This window comes from Azolla caroliniana, unplaced genomic scaffold (genome assembly GCF_043228905.1).
Source record: "Azolla caroliniana isolate FFs.n. ecotype wild unplaced genomic scaffold, voAzoCaro1.0.p SCAF_5, whole genome shotgun sequence".
Taxonomy (NCBI): Eukaryota; Viridiplantae; Streptophyta; class Polypodiopsida; order Salviniales; family Salviniaceae; genus Azolla; species Azolla caroliniana.
Window position 1 is genome coordinate 20,175,834 of NW_028230440.1, and position 9,271 is coordinate 20,185,104.

General features: G+C 48.0%; 2 non-coding genes across 2 annotated transcripts; both read right to left on the bottom strand.

Annotated features, from left to right (window-relative positions):
* Positions 1–295: 295 nt before the first annotated feature.
* LOC147864379 (U6 spliceosomal RNA) lies at positions 296–398 on the bottom strand. Its single transcript, XR_015529890.1, has one exon. It is a non-coding gene; the product is annotated as a U6 spliceosomal RNA (small nuclear RNA).
* Positions 399–7,928: 7,530 nt separating this feature from the next.
* On the bottom strand, positions 7,929–8,028 carry LOC147864380 (U6 spliceosomal RNA). Its single transcript, XR_015529885.1, has one exon. It is a non-coding gene; the product is annotated as a U6 spliceosomal RNA (small nuclear RNA).
* Positions 8,029–9,271: the final 1,243 nt, after the last annotated feature.

The following is a 9,271-nucleotide window of genomic DNA, read 5'->3' on the forward strand; positions in this document are numbered from 1 at the left end:
CGAATTTCTCTCAAAGAAACACAGCAAAGTCACAGAGGTAAGGAAGAATCGTGACCTACGTACCATGATGGAATCAATGAATTCAAAGAAGCTTCTTCTAGCTCCTTTCTTTCTTCGCCTTCGGAAATGGCCATTGCCACAGCTCCAGATCTGCTCGATTTTGTGCAGACAATATGTTTGATTGAAGAAGCGCACAACCCTAAATCGAATCAATGGAAAATAAAATAAACACAAAAACAAGAAACAGGGGATGGATTATAAATCAAAATGAGCGAAGAGAGAGGAAGAAAGAAGAAAAAATTTGGACCATTTCTCGATTTGTGCGTGTCATCCTTGCGCAGGGGCCATGCTAATCTTCTCTGTATCGTTCCAATTTTATCAGATGTCCCCGAAGGGACAAAATCTATGGTTTCTTCCATGGCATTATATAGGAGTTAAATTCTATGATACCTTTATATGTGGGACTTAAACTAATGCATTACAAGCCTATTCTGTGCCCACCCTTATGTGGAGTGGAGTCCAAATATCAGCATAAATTAATAATGCAAAAGAATTTGTGACACAACCAATCCTATTAGAAAACATAGATCTAGAGTGTTTTTACATGAAAACAAAGATCTCATAAATGTTTGTGGGAGGGGGAAAACAATGTTATTACAAGGAAGATAATTGAGAGGTAGAGGTGTGAATTAGGTCGGACGCCCCATGTGTTGATTTGTCATAACTCTTTGGAAGGTGCGTTAGACGTGAGGGGTCGTGGGATGCAGAACTGAACTGGACGTGGAGCGCGAGCCATGCGGGAGGACGCCAAGAGGTTGCAAGCACCGGCTACATCTGACATGACGGACCGACCTCAAGTTGAGCTTGAGGGGGACTATTGAGTGATCAAGCTCAACATGGGCTGGACTGCTTGGATAAGGTGGTAGGTCAGAACAGAATCGATCCAGTGGGCTACGCCCACTTTCTGGACCAGATGCCAAATCAGTTGAAGAAGTCGGATACAAATCCAGATGACGGATGATGGATCTGGATTAGATGCCGGAACATCACACGTTGTCGTGAAGATTTCCAGCCATACGGGGAAAGATGAGTCGAATGCACGTGAATGGGAGCGTGCAAGGATACACGCTGTCGCGTTGTTACGCGCGTGCGTGGAGAAAGGGGGGACCACGGGGGCCTTGGACTAGGGAGTGATGGAGCGTAGGAAGTTGTGCTTCGCTGTTCCCGGGGCATCCCAGAAGCACACCGGAAGCAACCGAAGGGAGAGAGAGAGAGGGAGAGAGAGAGAGAGCGCGCGCTTAACACCGACTCACGCACTTACACGCACACACACGCACACACAGCCCAACCCGACTCACGCCCTTATGTACAGGGAACGCAGGAAAGGGGGAGCACCCGACACCAACAGAGACGCGAATATACACAGATAGACGCAAACGTATATATATATATATATAAAAGAAGAATACATTCCCGGCGTCGATCCGAACCGAGGTAGGTTACAGTAGTCGTCAGCTGCCAAGCCGCCGTCGGGGAGCTCACGGGCTCATCGCGCCGAGCGGGGTCTTGCGTAGGAGATGAGCTGAAGCAAACCCTAAGCGAACACGAAGGGGGGAAGAAGAAGAAGAAGAAGATGCTAACTCTAAACCTAACGGTATACCCTCTAATGCAAAATGGGCAACCCTTTCACAAAGGGCGTTCCCTTCCTTTTATAGAACAAGGAGAGGGATCCGTTACAATGTGGGATAAATCCTGACTTATATGGGATCGTCTGTCCCGACTTGACTACTCTTCGGCGCCATAAAGGCGCCCTCGTTATTCACACTAAATGTACATGGGTGCATACACACGCTGCACCCCGCCGATGTAGCCAATGTTTCCTGGTTTCCGCCTCTGGCCGAAATTCTTCACGACATCTGCCCCCACCTAACCGCACATCCACTGGTATGTGCCAAGTCCGGTTGAAGGGTGAGAGATTTCGGCCGGTGAGAAACCGGTCTTCCGTGATCCGCATCCCGGCTCGCTGCCGGTTTGACCCGTCGGCTTCGATTCTTCCTTCGCGCTTACGTCCCCGTAGGCTCGTTCGACCCATCGATGGGCCCTCTGCCGCAATCTCCGTAGTACGCGTACTTCTGTTGACCCTTGTTCGGCCGTATGAACGCCTCGCTTCCCGCCTTACACCCGATGTCCTCCGCTTGAGGCATGCCCGTAGTGGCCCGCTTGGCCCTTCCCGTCTTCGTGCTGCTGCAACAGGTCCCGAGTCTTCCGTTTGCCGTCGTCCCCTCGCCCCCACCAGCTTGTCATCCCGGCTTGCCGAGTGTGTCATCTTCGCTACTTTGACGGAGCTACCGAGATCTACGAAGCGAGTGTGGAGGATCCTCCTGCGGCCTCTCTTGCCATCCCCTGACTCCGACCCTATGCAGTCCGCTAGGCACTTGTCACCTCATTCCCGACACCTCCCTTGTGCCGTCTTTCGCTTCCTTCGTTCGGCACCGCCCGTGCCGAACACTGTCCCGTAGTCACGCTTTGATCCGGCCCGCGATGGCCACTTGCGAGACTCTTATTCCGTCCCAGGTGTGCCTTTCCGGCCTGACACACCTCCCTGTGTTCGCCCTACCGGCTACTTCCGAGACCGTAACCGGCCAGTGAGGGTTTCGCACTTCGTCCGCCCGTCTTACCGACTCCCGATCCGCTACCCTATGTCGTTGGGTCCCGTTCCCTGCCGCCACCGTCCTTCTCCCTAGGTCTCACGTTGCCATGTTGGCCGAACTGTCGGAGTCTCCAGATCGGTGTGAGGGTCCCATAGGACCTGTCTTTGTTTCGTTGCTTGCCGAGATCCGGGTGTCTTTTGTCGGAGTCCCTCCCGGACTCTCCTCGTCTCTTCTGCGTAGTCAGGTCCCGTTTCCCGCCGCCACCTTCCTTCTCCCTCGGTCTTACGTTGCCACGTTGGCCGAACAGCCGGAGTCTCTGGTTAAGTGTGGGGATCCCATAGGACCGGACTTCCTTACGCCCTTGCCTTCGTCACCTCGCTGCCACCGTCAGTATCTTGGTCTTACGTCGACCGCGTTGCCGACTGCCGAAGTCTCTAGAACCGGTGTGAAGGATCCTGCTTGGGCCTCCCGTCCGTAGCCCTTTTGCCTTCGTCACCTTGCCGCCACCGTTAGTATCTTGGTCTTACATCGACCGCGTTGCCGACTACCAACGTCTCTAGAACCGGTGTGAAGGATCCTCCTTGGGCCGCCGATTTGTAGTCCTGAACCTGTCCCGGGTCGTCCTTTTCCGCATGCCGAGAGGGCGTTTTGTTCCGCACCTTCTCCCGTGGTACCGGCGTACCGTCTCCTCGGCCTCTCCGTAGGCCTACTCTCTTCCTCCCTCCCGGAATGGTCATCCGAGAGTCCGCTCCGCCCGGTTCTCGTCCGGGTCCGTTCGTCCTTCTCTGAATTGCCGGGTCCCGTTCTCCTATCGCCACCGATCTCTCCTATAGGACTTACGCCGGCACTCAGGCCGGCAGCCGGATCGGTGTATGGAACTCCATAGGACCGGCTCTCATTCTCGTTCCAACTCTCGACCTTCGCCCGGTCGGTCTTTCTCCCCATGTAAAAGAGGGCGGCTCATCCCGCACCCTCTCTCGTATCGGCACCTTCATGCTGAATCCGGCCCCGATCGAACAATCCACGACTGGATCACGCTCCAACCGTATCGGAATGCCGATCTCCTCATGCCGCGTCCGTCCTCGGCCTCCTCACAGGCCGTTTCCCATCCGTCTTCGCTGGCGTCGTGCCAGGACTCCTCAGTACCGCCATCCATCTCCTCGGTCTTCCATGGGCATACAGGCCCGAATGCCGAGTTCTCCGGAATCGGGTCTGTGGGCTTTCGTCCGCTCCTTCCCCGTATCGTCTCGCCGGTGATTCCTTGCCTTTCGCCGCCGCCTTCCTCCGCTTGGGACTCACGTGGGCACTCGGGCCCGACTGCTATCGTCTCGGGAGCAAGTGTGGGAAGACACAAAGAATCGCCCACCCGTTTTACGCCCTTGTCCGTAGCCACCGACTCTTCGTGGTCGGCGGTCGTCTTCTTACCGATCGCACAAGCCCCGTCTTGGCTCGCTTCTCCAATGACCGGGGTTCCGGGTTGACACGCCCGAAACCGCTGGTCCCAACGTTCCGGTTCCGCGATCTGTATCTCGGCCTCGTCCTTGGCCGTTCTATCTCCGCAAGTCGAGAGGGCGTTTTGTTCCACACCCTCTCCCGTGGTACCGTCGTACCGATCTTCCGCCGTCGCGTGGGGCAAATCCGTCTCCTCAGTCTCGGCTTGCGGCCTCCGTCTTTCCTCTTCCTCGAGCATCGCCTCGAGAGCTGCGTACGCCTCCGCAATCCTAGCCCAACGCCGACCCTTGCCGTCTCTCTTTGCCGTTCGGCCTCTTCCCGCTATCCTCTGTATGCCTTCAGGAGCGCCTCTTCGAAGGCCTCCCACGAACTATGAGCCTCACGGAGCTCCTTTATTTCCGCATGCATCCGGACAGCCACGACCCGACAGAAGAACTCCAGCCTCAACACCTCGTCTACGCCACGCTCCTCCATTTCCGCGTTGTAGGCTTCCAAGTAAGATGGGACTTTGTCCCCGTTGAAACGGCCGACTCTTTCGACCACTCGCTCAACCGCTTGTTGCGCTGCTTCTCGCCTCATCACCACTCGTGCTGACTTCAACACCACTTTGGCCACCATCTCCGCAAGGTCGTCGTCTTCCGACTCCATCCTGCCTTGCCGCCTTTCATGTCGGGTTCACCAAATATGTCGCGTTGTTACGCGCGTGCGTGGAGAAAGGGGGGACCACGGGGGCCTTGGACTAGGGAGTGATGGAGCGTAGGAAGTTGTGCTTCGCTGTTCCCGGGGCATCCCAGAAGCACACCGGAAGCAACCGAAGGGAGAGAGAGAGAGGGAGAGAGAGAGAGAGCGCGCGCTTAACACCGACTCACGCACTTACACGCACACACACGCACACACAGCCCAACCCGACTCACGCCCTTATGTATAGGGAACGCAGGAAAGGGGGAGCACCCGACACCAACAGAGACGCGAATATACACAGACAGACGCAAACGTATATATATATATATATATATATATATATAAAAGAAGAATACATTCCCGGCGTCGATCCGGACCGAGGTAGGTTACAGTAGTCGTCAGCTGCCAAGCCGCCGTCGGGGAGCTCACGGGCTCGTCGCGCCGAGCGGGGTCTTGCGTAGGAGATGAGCTGAAGCAAACCCTAAGCGAACACGAAGGGGGGAAGAAGAAGAAGAAGAAGAAGAAGATGCTAACTCTAAACCTAACGGTATACCCTCTAATGCAAAATGGGCAACCCTTTCACAAAGGACGTTCCCTTCCTTTTATAGAACAAGGAGAGGGATCCGTTACAATGTGGGATAAATCCCGACTTATATGGGATCGTCTGTCCCGACTTGACTACTCTTCGGCACCATAAAGGCACCCTCGTTATTCACACTAAATGTACATGGGTGCGTACACACGCTGCACCCCGCCGATGTAGCCAATGTTTCCTGGTTTCCGCCTCTGGCCGAAATTCTTCACGACAACGCAAATGAGGCTTATGTACATAATTAAAACATATGTAAATATCGAGTATTGATAAGTATTAGGTAGAGTCTCTTAATAGGTACTTTATGATCACACGTATAGAGAGGAATAATGGATTGATGGGAGAAAATCTAGGAGAAAAGCGGTTGTCTTAACAGCCTGATGTAACGTCTTCTCGCTCTCCTTGAGTTATAAAAGGAGAGAGAGAAGGGAAAGGGGGGGGGAATGGATGATTTGGGAGAATGAAGCACTGCTGGACCGAGCTCTGCAGATTTCTGCTTCCTATTCTATGTATTCGCCGAGTGGTAGTGAGCCCTCTGTTTTGCATTGGAAACTTGTGTGCTCCCAATCAGAGGCTCACTAGGATCTGTTTGTGTGCACGCTTGGAGAGCTCGAAGCTCTATTGCCGAACAAGTCCGGTTGTATTTTCACTGGTCGATTAATCCATTTTCGATTGTTTTACTCTCTCTCTCTCTCTCTCTCTCTCTCTCGGTGTTGAGCATGCATTCCCCTTTCTATTTTTCTTCATTCATTTCGCGCGTTGTCGTAGTGTATTCCACACACTACGTGAAAACTATAAAATAATATATCCGATTTTAGATACATATAAATAAATAAATAATATATCAAAATATTTATCACATGCATAGGGCAAGATTCAAACCCTACACCTCCACATAGATAAACCTCAACCTTACCATTGTAATAACTTATCTTTAGTGTTATACATATAGATTTAATACGTATAAGACCTTTATTTTCACATACCTTTATTAAAAGGTAAAAATCATGTATTCTTTAGGGTGTGAATATTTTATTTACACGTGACATTAAAAGTGACTCATGCACATCTAGCGTGCATGAGCCCTATACTTAGGAAATGACAAAGCATCACATGCACATTTAGTGTGCATGGACACTTTTGGTGAAAAAGCATGAAGCCATGCTTAGCCTCTTCCATCTTTATATAAGGAGGAGAGAAATATGTATAAGGTTGTTGATTAATATACAAGGATTGATCAATCTAATATATTCGTGGGATGCACGAATTTTGCCATCTAAATTACTCTTATAATCTAAATATTGTTTTAAATACACTAAACTCGTGGGATTCACGAGATTGCTATCTTACTTCTCTTTCTACTATTCATAACTAGCCTTAAGTTGCATTCCTCTTCCTCCTAGTCCAAAACCTCGGCGGTTCCCACTCGACTCACGCAACGATCCGGAGCCGAAAGGCACGACAACGTGGCTTGTGTTTTCCGAGCCCGTGTGCTCATCAGTTGGTTTCAGGCCACTAGTCTAGAATAGTATACGTGTTCGAGCTTGTGTGCTCATCTTCTAGTATCCAATGACCGGTCCAAATCGGTGGCGTGCTCGAGATCGTGTGTCGGCGAAGTCATCTGGAGACTATCCAGTTAAACTCCTCACCCTCTCTTCACCGGCTCCTTAGTTTGAGACCCCAGTGGTCCCACCCCGTTCCAACACATACAAACGAAATTCCGCGACAATGTACCAATGTGTGCTATTCTATTAAATAGGTCCAACATAGGCAATTAGTGTTGGATGCTCTTTTAATAGCATTGAAGTACATGTCAGTACTTCTAAATGGCCTTGACAGATGGGCTTGTATATATAAAGTGCACATAAGCACTATGTAAGGAACAAAGCATTAAGCATCTTTTGTAATAGAATTTTCTATTATCCGCTCACTCTCAGTCACTCTCTCTCTTTTGTACTATGTGTTCTGTGTTGATCTATTCATTTTCTGGATAACTGACCGACTGACTGTTTACAAGCTTCCGCATATTGTAAATATTTACAACACGTAGAGTTTCACACATAGAAACACAAGTATATTATAAATACTCACACTATACATAAAGGTGCACATAAGCACTAACAAGGTATACGTAAAAGGAACCCACAATAATTGCAATTAACATGGTTATGAAATTTGAGTGCAATTAACATGGTTATGTAATTAGTAACACTGTAATGGTGTTTATGATCTTGACTTCCAATTATCAACTCTTTAACGAGTTTAGGATGAAACCGTGTACTCTCCTACACAAATGCACATGGAATCTTTATTAGATATAAGATCAAGCATGAATATGCAATAAAAAGATTTGAATTATAAAGCATGTGAACAATGAGTACTTCTAACTAAGATTGGCCACCTTATGCCCAACTTCCGTCTAGCCCATATGCTTGAGTAAGCGCATAAACCTAAATCGAATTGATGAAACTTTACGAGATGAAAATTTAGGGGCATCTTCATGCAATCATATACCTAAGGGGGGAGGTGATGGACAACAGAAGAAAGAAGAGAAAAAATTTGAACAATTTTTGTTCATGTCATCCTTGTGCAAGGGCCATGATGCTAATCTTCTTAGTATCATTCCAATTATTAGATTCCCCTAAAGGAAGAAGCAACATGAATTGCTCCATATATATATATATATATCTAGTATTTAAATTTTATTACCTCTATATGTGTGACTGATTACATCTATTTACTCATATGGATGAGAAGCATATCATGGGAGCACGTGCATGCCTTCATGCTATGGTGTACTATCGTTCCTTTGTGCCACCCTTTTTTCCATAAAAAATATCCTCCATTGGTATTAAAATTAGCAATGGGCACGGTTTCGGCTCAAACCGAACCAAACCGTTAAGCCATGGCTTAACGGTTTATGGGTTCAAAGATAAATAAACTGTTGGTTTGGTTTCAAATATTATGATCCGGTTCGGTTTTGGTTCGGTTCAGTTTTGAATTTCACGGTTTAGCGGTTTCGGCTTATGTGGTTTGGTTTAAAGGTTTAAAAGTTTTGAAGGTTTGAAGGTTTATAGGTTTATAGGTTTGGTTTGGTTTTGATTTATGATCATAGTTCCTAATATTCGCGTACGTCCAATTTACTGGACGTACGCGAACGTTTGCAAACGTACGCGTATGATACGCGATATTCGTTTGACTTTTTTTTATTTTTTTGACTTTTTTTAGTTTTTTTAATTTTTGATATTCATAATATTTTGTGAATAGAAGTGACATCTGACACACATACACACACACACTCTCTCTCTCTCTCACACACACACGAGAACTGACAGATTTTCTCTCTCTACAAAATCTAGATATCTAATATACATATTACATACTCCCTCACACAGACAAAACCCATAGCTCCTCTCTCTCTCTCTCTCTCTCTCTCTAGAGTCTAGATATACACTCAATCACTGTCTCCTCACACATGCAAAACAGGGCTTCTCTCTCTAGACCACACACGCTCTCTCTCTCTCTCTCTCTCTCTCTCTCTCTCCCCCTCAAACACACACACACACTATGTACACGATATACACCATATGTATATATAATATATCTATGTACCGCGTATGGATTTCAATCATACTTGGAGCCTTTTCACGTATGAGTATGATACGAATATTGGCGTTTGAGTATGACACGAATGGGACGTATGGCTAGAACTATGTTTATGATAAACCGAATTGGTTTGGTTCTAAATTTTTCATAAACATTTTGGTTTAAATGGCTTCATAAAATTTAAATAGTTTGGTTTGGTTTTTAATATAAATAAATTGTTTGGTTTGGTTTCAAGGCAAAGAAACCAAACCGAACCGCTCCCATTGCTAATTAAAATTAAAGGAAAACT